Here is an 11,447-nt window from a genome sequence, read left to right on the forward strand (position 1 = left end):
CATATACACATGACACAACAAACTATAGGGATATAGCCTGACACCCTAGACGGGCAAGCCCTCGAGACGATCGAAGAAATTATTCGCCTCAAGCGAATAGGCCCCCACCTAGGCGTGACCAGCAACCTAGGCATGAGGAGGCCACTTCCCGCTAGCAGGATGTATCTCCCGTCGATGAAGGGAGTAAAATGTTGAGAGGCCTAGAAAGGGGGGCAAAGACAGCGTAGGGGCTATCAAGCTCAACCAGAAGAGGCTCCCATTCATGAAATAGATACAATAATTGGAGGCCGTTACGTTGGCAATGAAATATGAAACGCACAGAGAAATTACTCTAGGGAGACTAAGCATCATCCATTGACAAGTTACATAGTAGAAGACAACTCTAGGATAAATCAAGCACCACCAATCGTCTTCACTCATGAAAATGTAGAAAGGGTCCATTTCTCTCATTATAATGCACTTGTTGTGAGGGTAGTGGTGGCCTGAAATGGACTCAAGTGGATGCTAGTTGATAATGATAGTTTCGTGAACATTCTCTTTGGATCCATATCTGATAAGATGATATTGGATCACGAGCCAACTCCTACTATCACACCTTTGTATGGATTCATTGGAGACAACATTACTCTGAGGGAAAGGATCACGCTTGCAGTGGAAATGAGAAAACCATCCCTAACTACTCTAAACTTCATAGAATTCCTAATAGTTGACAACCAGTCAGTTTATCGTGGGGTGCTGTGAAGATTCGCCTTGAAAGACTTGGGAGCCGTCACCTCCATCCACTGCTTGTGTATGGAATTTCTAACCAAACATGGGATGGCAACTATGAAGGGTGACCAGAGAGAAGAGTGGGAGTGTTACCTAAGCTCAATAAGGAAGGATAAACTTTAGGACAATGTTATAATAGTTGACATGGACATAATGGACGTCCCAGGTGAAGCAGGCCACGAGCATGAAGATATTGAGATGATTGACGCACCTTAAGAACGTGAGGAAGTACTCGTACTCGATGAAATAGACCCCGCGTGGCTAATCACAAGCCCCAAAAACCTCCCGTGGAGGAGCTAGAAAGTTTCTCGGTGGATCCCCAGGATCCCACCAAGATGCTAAATGTGGGAAATGGCCTTTCAACAGAAATCAAGAAGAAACTCGAGGACTTCTTTAGTAGGGACCATAATGTCTTGCATGGAGGCACGAAGATGTGGTAGGCATTGGTCCCAAGATCAATTGTCACCACCTCAAAATCGATCCTAAAGTGGCCCCACATATGTGCAAAAGAAGAGCCCTTAACCCAAAGAGATACAAGGCCCTAAAGGAAGAAGTACAAATGTTGATCAAGAATGGCTTTATCAGGGAGGCCATCTACCCGAAGTAGATGTCCTACTTGGTGCTAGTAAAGAAGCACAACAAAAAGTGGAGGGTATGCATTGATTTTACCAACCTCAATAAAGCATGCCCCAAAGATAGCTTCCTACTTTCTAGGATCGATCAACTAGTGGACTCCACCATTAATCATGAGTTGTTGAGCTTCATGAATGCCTATTCAGGCTACAACCAGATTTTTATATACCCAGTCGATGAGGAAAGTAGCTCTTTTTATCACAGATAGAGGCTTTTACTACTACAACATGATGCCCTTCAATTTGAAAAATACCGGGGCTACTTGTCAGAGGCTAGTTAATAAGATGTTTACCGACCCCATTGACAAAATGATGGAAGTCTGCGTGGATGGCATGCTGGTCAAAAGTTTGAAAGTAGATGACCATATGACGTACCTGAATGAGACCTCTAAATTTTGCGAAGATATAGGATGAGGCTCAATCCGCTTAAGTGAGCATTCAGGTTGAATCCTAGGACACATGGTCATCCAGAGGGAAATTGAAGCCAATCTTGTGAAAATTCATGCTCTGATTGAGATGAGATCTCCCCAAAAATCGAATGAGGTCCAGAGTTCAAACTGTTGTGTGGCTGCACTAAGTTACTTTATCTCGAAGGCCACTAATAAGTGTCTCCCATTTTTTAAGGTTTTGAAGGGATGAAAGAAGTTTCAATGGATGGAAGAGTGTGAAGAGGCCTTCCACGACTTGAAAAGGCACCTAGAGTAGGCCTCCACTCCTCTCGAAATCCAAGTTTGGAAAAGTCCTACAGTTGTACTTGGCCGCCTCCAATGAGGCCATTAGTACGATCCTTATTAGAGGAGAAGGAGCCATCCAGCTGCCCGTGTACTATACCGGCAAAGCACTTTTGACACCCAACACTCGATATCCCAACATAAAAAGTTAGCCTTGACCTTGATCACACCATCCAGAAAGTTGAGGCCCTACTTCCAAGCCCACACAATATATGTTCTAACCAAGTTCTCTCTAAGGAAAGTACTTTAGAAGCCTAATGCCTCAAGAAGACTATTGAAATGGGCACTGGAACTAAGCGAATTTGATATTCTCTTCAAGACGAGAGCAACCATTAAAGGCTAGGCCTTAGCTAATTTGTGGTAGAATTTGCCAATGTTCCCGAGGTGAAAGAAGTGATGAAACCTGTTGAGCCCCCTACATGGAATTTGTTCATTGATGGGTCGACTGGAGACACAGGTTCGAGAACTGGGGTAGTCCTAATGAGCCCTAAAGGTCATAAGTTAAACTTAGTAATGAGATTCGGATTCAAGGCCGCCAACAATGAGGCCTAGTATGAGGCGCTTCTTGTTAACCTCGAACTAGCTAAGGAAATGCAAGTGAGGAGGCTGCTCATCCACAGCGATTCCCAATTGATTGTGAGCCAATTTAATGGAAATTTCACATCTCGAGATAAGAGCATAGCTTCCTACTTGAAGTTGGTGATGGATTTGCTTCCATTGTTTGAAAAGTTTGAGCTAGTCCAAATTCCACATGTTGAAATGCACACACAGATGCACTATCTAAGCTTGCTAGCATCAAGGATTCGAAATTGTTGACAGTGGTACCAATTGAGCACCTCTTAAAGCCTTTGATTGCTATCCCAGATGTGATGTGGCTGGTAGGAACTCTGACTTGGATGCAACCCATCACTGCTTATCTTAAAGACCAGGTTCTTCTTGACAACAAAGAGGAGGCTTACAAGCTGAAAAGGCGGTCAGCTCATTTTGTGTTTATTGATGATGTACTCTATAAGAGGGGCTTCTCATCTCCCCTTCTCCGTTGTGTTGGTAGGGAATAAGCTACTTACATACTTCGGGAGATCCATGAAGGTGTTTGTGGCAACCACTTAGGAGAACTTGCATTGGCACGAAAAGTATTGAGGTAAGGATACTGCTGGCCCACCTTAGAAAAGAATGCCCTTCAGTTTGTACGAAGATACACAAATGCCAACGCTTCTCACCTATTCAAAGGCAGTTTTCACAGGAGTTAACTGCAGTATCCAGTCCCTGGCCGTTTGCTAAGTGGGGCGTGGACCTCATACGTTCCCTGCTGAAAGGTTAGAAAAGTGCAAACTTTGTAATTTTGGCAATAGACTACTTCACGAAGTGGGTTGAAGCTGAGCTTCTAGCCAAGTTATAAAAGCAAACACTTCCATGTTATTGTGGAAATAAAATCACATGTCGGTTTGAAATTTTCCATTCGGTCGTCTTTAACAATGGAAGACAATTTGACAACAAGAAGGTCAGGGACCTATGTGATGAGCTAGGCATTAAGAAGCACTTCTCCACATACATCATCCTCAAGCCAATGGGCAAATTGAGGCTATGAACAAGAAAATCAAGCATGTTCTAAAAAGAAAGTTGGATATATCCAAGGGGGCATAGTTTGATGAACTACTACAGTGCTGCGGGCAATTGAACCACCACCAAGACTCCCATAGGGAAGACTCCCTTCTCAATAGCCTATGACATGAGGCCATGAGCCCGGTTAAGGTTGGACTACCATAGCCACGTCGCTTGCAGTCAAGTGAAGTCACAAATGACAAGCTTGAAAGGCGCAAGCTTGATTTTATTGATGAAAAAATAGATGAATCCCAGTCGAGATTGGCAACATATCAAAGGAAGATGACCAGGTATTACAATTCAAAGGTAAAGAAAAGGTCCTTCTGAGTCAATGACCTAGTGCTTCCGAGAGTGTTCTTATCCTCCAAGGAAGTAGCGTAGGCACTTTGGGTCTGAACTGGGAAGGCCTATGCCAAATCAAAGAGGAAATTCGATCCAGTGCTTACTGGATCGAAGACTTGGATTGGAAGTTACAACCCCAGCCATGGAATGTTGAACATCTAAGAATTTATTACCAATAAATGTACTACATTGCTAGAAGGTCTTTCCTAGCACTTGTAAGAAATTTCAAACATGAATAAAAAGTTGTTTTTACTAAAGTCATTAAAAATGGGAAAATGTAAATTTGATCAAAGCATGGCCGCCTCGAAAGAGAGGTCCTGATCCCAAAAAAAGATCACTCATTTTAATTTTGAGGTGTACATTACATGCCTTGCCTTGACGAAGCTGAACATCAAGGGAAAAGTTTCTACATGGATGAATCATCCACCATGTAGGAAAGCGTGGGCATCTCAGAAAATATGTCCTGATCCTAAAAGGAGATCACCTCGTTTGAACTTCGAGGCATACATCACATGTCTCGCCTTGACGAAGCTGAACGTCAAGGGAAAAGCCACTACATGGATTAACCATCTACAATGTGGAGAAGCGTGAGTGCCTCGGAGAAGAGGGTTTAACTCAAAAGAGGGTCCCTTCATTTGAACTCTAAGGCGTACATCACATGCCTCATTTAACGAGTCTAAATATCAATGAGAAGCCTCTACATGGATGAACTATCTATCATACAAAAGGACCATTTCACTCTCTCATGGACCATGCCTCGTCCCAGTATGTTAATTAGTATTAAATGTCCAAAGCCATTCCATATCTCAAACAACTGTTTCATATCTCAAAGTTAAGTGCTTGATTGAAAATGTTAAGTGTTCCACTTAAAAGACCATACACATTCTTAACCCAAAGTGAAGTCTTTGAACGCAAGGTGATTGTTTATTAGCTAGTTTAGTTATGTGCTTGAACTTGAAATTTACAACAATTAAGTATAACAATTGATTGAGAGCAAAGTCAAGCATAAATATAAAAAGCTGAACACGAAGTAATTGAGAAAATTCATTTCATTGATATAAGTCATTATTACAAATTGAAGGCCATAGCCATTACAAAAAATGAGAGCCAAGTTACTATACTAAATGCAGGGGATTGAGGTCCAGCTAGTTCAATGGTAGGCGCTTCAGCGACAACTTCACTGGAATGTTCCTCTACAAAAGTATTTCCCTTAGCTGCTTCCTCTACGGGGGTCTAAGGCACCTTATCCAAAAACTCTGCCCTCAGCTCTGATGTATTCAAGTCTGGGAAGAGTTCATCTACCTTCTCTACCACTTCGGTGTAGCCGAACCTCCTTCAATAGCCAGCGAAGCTCTGATACTCCTCTGTTTAATGGAAATTCGCAATGTAATCCTTTACCGCCTCTTCCCTCGCAAGAAGGAACTCCATTTCCAACCTCTCGACCTCTCACACGTAGTATTTAACCTAAATTTCCAAAAAATTGGTTCACATCCCTAGCCCCAATGAGATTCAAGTTGACTTTCTCCAAAGCCCCTGCAATGAGCCTCTGGTGGTTATTAGAAGTTTACACCTTCTTGGTAAGTGATGCCACTTCGCAGTGAGACTAATAGACTTCTTTTTTTAGAGCCTCAACTTTGGCCAAAGCAGAGTCCAGCCTTGCAGTATCCTCAACTCTTTGGGCCCTCATCTCTTCCTCGATGGAGGCCTGCTTATCCATCAAGGCCTTATTCCTTGTCTGGACATCAGCAAATGCCTATTGGCACTCCAAAGCGATGCCAAAAGTTCTTACACTTTGGATCATCATGGCCTTGATAAGGTCCAGTGCATCACAATGGACATGTGAGTATGTCCAAAAGCTGTAATAATTGGCTGTAGTGCCTCGGACCTTTCCTGGCAGTGCCTCTAGCAATGCGGGGGACATCTCTTCCTCCCGTCCCGCCAAGAAGCTGACAGACTTCCCCGAGGTCCTTTCAGTTTGAGGCTTCTTCACACCTTCTGAGGCCTCCACTTCCTCTTTCTTCATGGCAGACTCCATTAACTTCGACTGAGAGGGAGTAGCTTTTGCTAGAGTGGGACACGATGATCCTGAAATTCATTGAGAAGCCACTATTGTGGACTAATTTTCTTTTCTTGTGGTGCTCCTTATGGGCCTTCCCTTTATCCCAGTCCTCATTACCTCAATCAGCTTTTAGGAAAACCTCATCGGCACTTTACTCAGCTTGGCCCTTGTTAAGGCGGTCAAACTTGTTCCTTACTTCTTTGGCGCCCTTAGATGAGGGCTTCAGAGCTCGGGCGCTAACAGTAGAGGTGGCCTTCATGATGAAGGCCATGTCTAGAGTAGGGTACTCCCTCTTCTTGAATTTATCTACAAACAGCCACAAAAATGGCATCTAAAGGCAAGTAAAAATCACATAAATAAAAGCAAGTATGAAGGCCTCTCACCTTTAGAAGCCATTAAACCAAAATCAATGAAGTATCTACTCTTGTCAATTAGATGTGGTCAAAGTGTTGTAGCTTGGGAGGACGCTTGTAGATGTCGTCCATCACATCCCACTCTGTCTCTTGCAACTCGAAGCAAGAACCCGAATCTGCAACAATAACTTCATGTAGTTAGATCAAATTACATTAAATGAAGAAAAACACATAAGATGAGGCACTCACGTGCTTTATAGTACTGGTCGGTACTGTGCATGCTTGAACTCTATCTCCTTCAACTACTTGCCACCGAGCCACCCCTTTATTGATGAGGACAGGCGTACTACAAAATGGGCGTAAGCTCCCCAAGAGGTGAGGTAGTACCACCCATTTGACTCATCTTCCCCTAATACCCTAGGCTGGAAGAGAGTCTAAATGACATACATAGGCATGTCCTCACCCAAGGATACTTCCTTCCACAGGAAGTAGGCTCCAACCAACTAGATTCACCCGTTGGGTAGAACCTAGGTCAGAGCCAGCATGAAATTTCTCAGCACTGCCCTATCAAAAGGTTGTAGAGGCAGACTCATACCTACTTTGAATAGGTACTCACTCACTGCCACACTTTTTGGCCTCGAAAAGTAGGTACATTCATGGGCCTCGGGTACTAGGAGTTCAATGTAATGGGCTATGCTATACTTCTCCATCAATTCGGCTAATTTTTTGGAAGTTATGGCAGAAAGTATTTTGCGACCCTCCAATCCAACTCGTAATCTATAGGCTCCTCGTACATGTCACAAAACTCTCTTCAATCCCCAACCGAAACCTCATCCCTGAGCCTAGCAATAGTAACCAAATCCTTGGCAGCCTTAGAATCCATTAGAGGAGACAAAATTTATGACGACTATGGAAAAAAGAGTTTTGCAATGAAAAATACCTAACTAGAAAATGCATACAAAAGAGGTTCACCGAAGAGCAGGGAGATTGCCGAAAAGCTAGGATTTCTTGAACAACTTAAGAGAAAATTTTCGAAGTAAAAGGTTAACAATGGCTTGATCTGCCTTTTATATAAGGGAGTAACAAGTTCCAGTCGCTAGATCGAGGCCCATTTAATCCCAGTCGTTAGTCCCTAGCAACATCTGAGGCATAGAATTCAAAAGGTTTTTTATACCAATGCCTCATATGAATGCGTGCTTCCCACGCACCATCTCTGGTGCGTCCCTTTCAAAAGCCATAACCATAACCATCATTACGCATTAAATGCTACGGCTGTACGTACATTGGAAATTGTAACGGTTCGGCTACTTTTTTGGTAACGTGTAAAAAATCAAATCATTGGCACAATTATTGAAAACAATCATCAAACAAACGAGCCTCATCAATTTAGCATTAACCTATCTTAGCTTCAAGTAAAATTCAACTATTACGAGACAACCAGCATTGGCAGTTCAACATTAACCTGCCTCGGCTTACAAGCAAACATTCATCTTTAGATAAAATGAGCCTTGATAGTTCAACAATCCCTCTACCTCAACTTGAAATTAATTTCAACTATCGAAAACAATGAGCCTCAGTGTTTTGGACTTGTTCCACCTTGGCTCACAATCAAATTTAGCAATAATCAACTTTTAACTCCAACCATGATGAATATTCATACTTGGACTTGGAGGACTATTATTGACTATTGTTATGCCTCGTCAAACGTGGTTCCACAAGGCTGACCCACCATAGCTCTGGGCCCGCTCAAGTCGAAGCACACTGTGTAGTGGCCAATGTGTGGCCGAGGCCCTGAAGCCAAAGAGAAATTTAATGTGGCCGAAGTTAACGCCTCAATTGAGCTCCAGATCATAGAGTCTGAAGCCCAGTGGCTAAGGTAGTAGCCTCCGAAGGCCCACGACACCAAGGCCAATACTTCGAAGCACCTTCCACTATCACTTTTTCCAAAAGATCTGCTTGTACACAAATATCTTATTCGAATAACTAATGTGACGTTTGTCATAGAGTGTAAGTGTCAAGTCTTGTCAATAAATGACGACTATGAATAGATAATAAATGTATTGCAGCTAGCAAGTCAAAAATGATGCCTTAGATTGGATTATGAGCTAAGGAGATAACGCCACGTGTTTTCACATCCAAGGGCCACCATTTCACTCCCGTGTAACACTTGAGAGACTAATGCAACACTAAACACAAAAATATACTCTTCATCTCACTCTCTCTCGAGTTTACATAACAATCATTCCCTACTATTGGTGATTATTGTACAATCGTTTCACAAATGCATCGTCGAATTTCGAACGTTATCGTCTCGCGTCGTTGAGACACTCCCACACCCCGTTTCCTGATCATTCCAAACCATTAGTTTGTCTTCGCGTTTTGGACTTGGCTTACGTGCGCGCGAGTGTGTCCGATATGTGTTATCCGTGTGGCCCTAATTGAAACCAAGGTTAACAATAACTTAAAAAATATGCTATATGATTAGGAAACGAGGATTGAGAAATTCAGTATACTAATCGGGTGTTCAATTTTCATCAAGGTCAGCTACGTGGACTGCCAAGCTTTGAAAGTTTATTTGATTACTAACAATATATTTAAGCTCTATTTGGAATTAACTTTAGAGTCCAACAATTAGAAATTATTTAGGTATATGGTAAAATTAATAACTATTGATTATTGTTTGTACTATTTGACAACAAATTTTAAGAAATAATAAAATACTAACTTTTCAAATTCTCCTTTTAGCTTGTTCAGTTATTGATAGTTAAAATATTAATCTCTAATTAAATAATAAATTCATTTTCTCCCATATGAAATATGTTTTTGTTTCTAATTTATAAATTTTAAGATTTAATAGATTAGTTATTATTTTAAAAAATAGCTTTAAACTAATATATTGTATTAGATGATTATTTAATTATAATATATTTTATTTTTTGTATAGTATGATAATAATACATAAGGATGTAAATATAATTATTGTCCATTTTAGTAATTTATACTCGCATGGCATTAAAGTACTTTTAATTATCAAATGCTAATTTTGCAATTTATAATAATTTTGAAATAAAAGTTTATCAAACAATTAACTAATTATTTCTTCAGTGCAACTAATTCTTTTTTCAAGCACAATTACAATTGATTTTCTCAAAAATATAGCAATGCTAAACCAAAAATTAATTAGTTTTTTCTTTAAGTGGTAATGTACACGAATAAGCTAATAATTAAAAATTATAAATATATTTTTAATGATATTTTATTCCGAAAATACTACATAAGCCAATATTGGCGTTTTTTGGAACTCCACAAAATCCAACGAATCAAAATCCCATTAATTAAAATAAATTTCATCCAATAAACTTGCAAATTAGCCATTATCCCATTGAACTGTACCCCAAGAAATCCAACTTCTTACCTACTTGGATTATGCTATAGATGCCAATCCAAAATTGCAACATACTACAATCCAAAATATCACTCTTCTTCCCAAAAATTGGCTAGATAAAATTGTTGAATCACACATGAATAAAATATATTTCAACAAATACTTTCGAGAAATCTACACTAGCAAAATGAATAATGTATGAAACGTGATAACAAGAAAAATTGTGAAGTGTATTTAACCATTGGGTTGTCTAACATGTCATAAAAATGTAACAAGGTAAACACAATAATGTAACACAATGTAAAAAAATAGGATAATCTTGAGTACTTCTTCCATTGCATCTTTCCATTTCTCATATTTAGAGCCATTCATGACCTTTTCACAAGTTAAGGTTCTGAATATTCTACAGATTCACCAGAGATAAAGGTAAAGTCAGTCAAGTTATTTATTTCATATCTAGGATTTGGTTTGACTTGTCTCCTTTTCCCATCTCTAACCAATTAATAATCTTAAGTACTTGCTTTGACAATGGGAACTCTTAGGTTTTCAATTTCAGTCTCAACCTCAGCTTGAGGTAGATCTACTTTATTTTCATCCGTGTTAACAACATTTTCATCAGGTTGTTGAACACCAGCTTCAGTATTTTCAAGTTGAGCAGGATTTGGCCTTGCTAGTTTCACTTCACTCTGTGAGTGGTCTCTTTAGTTTGCTCCTTTGGATTACCAATTTTATTTGTTATACATGGCATTTTAGATTCATTAAATACTACGTTTCTGCTATTAATAATCTTAATGATTTGTACACCCAACACTCACTACCTGTACCCTTTCATACCTTTCGGGTAGCCAAGCATAGCACACTCAATAGATTTAGGGTCTAATTTTCCCTCAACCTAATGTGCATATGCCGTACATCCAAACATTTTAATGTAACAAAGGTTTGGGGGCTTCCCAATCCAAATTTCCTATGCAATCTTGAATCTAATAGAATTACATGTAGTAACAACCTCAGCCCAAAACCCCTTAGCTAATCCAGAACTAATTAGCATACATCTAAACTTGTTCGTTAGAGATCTATTCATTCTTTCAGTGATCCCATTCTGTTAAGGTGTGTGCTTAATGGTTCTATGTCTTACAATTCCTTTTTATTACAGAAGTTATCAAACTCAACATTACAAAATTCCAAACCATTATCAGTTCTTAGAGCTTTTTACCTCTTATCAAGTTGATTATCAACCATCTTTAACCAAGATCTGAATTTCTTTACATATCTCATATTTAGATTTTAAAGGATAAATCCAAACCTTTCTTGAGTAGTCATCAACTATAGAAAAGAAGTACTTGTTCCAACTAGAGGTAGGGTGAATTTTTGATCCCCATAAATTTGAGTGGACATGGTCTAGGGGCATAAGCTCACCCGATGTGACTTGCCCAACACAAATGTTTCACAAAATTCAAGAGGTTCAATCATATTTTTCCCAAGTAATTCTGAATATTTAGATAATTCAGACCCTTATTTCCTATATGTCTCATTCTGTTATGCCATAATTCATATTAGTTTTCCGTTATGGCCAAA

Source organism: Olea europaea, chromosome 21 (genome assembly GCF_002742605.1).
Source record: "Olea europaea var. sylvestris chromosome 21, O_europaea_v1, whole genome shotgun sequence".
In the NCBI taxonomy this organism is placed as follows: Eukaryota; Viridiplantae; Streptophyta; class Magnoliopsida; order Lamiales; family Oleaceae; genus Olea; species Olea europaea.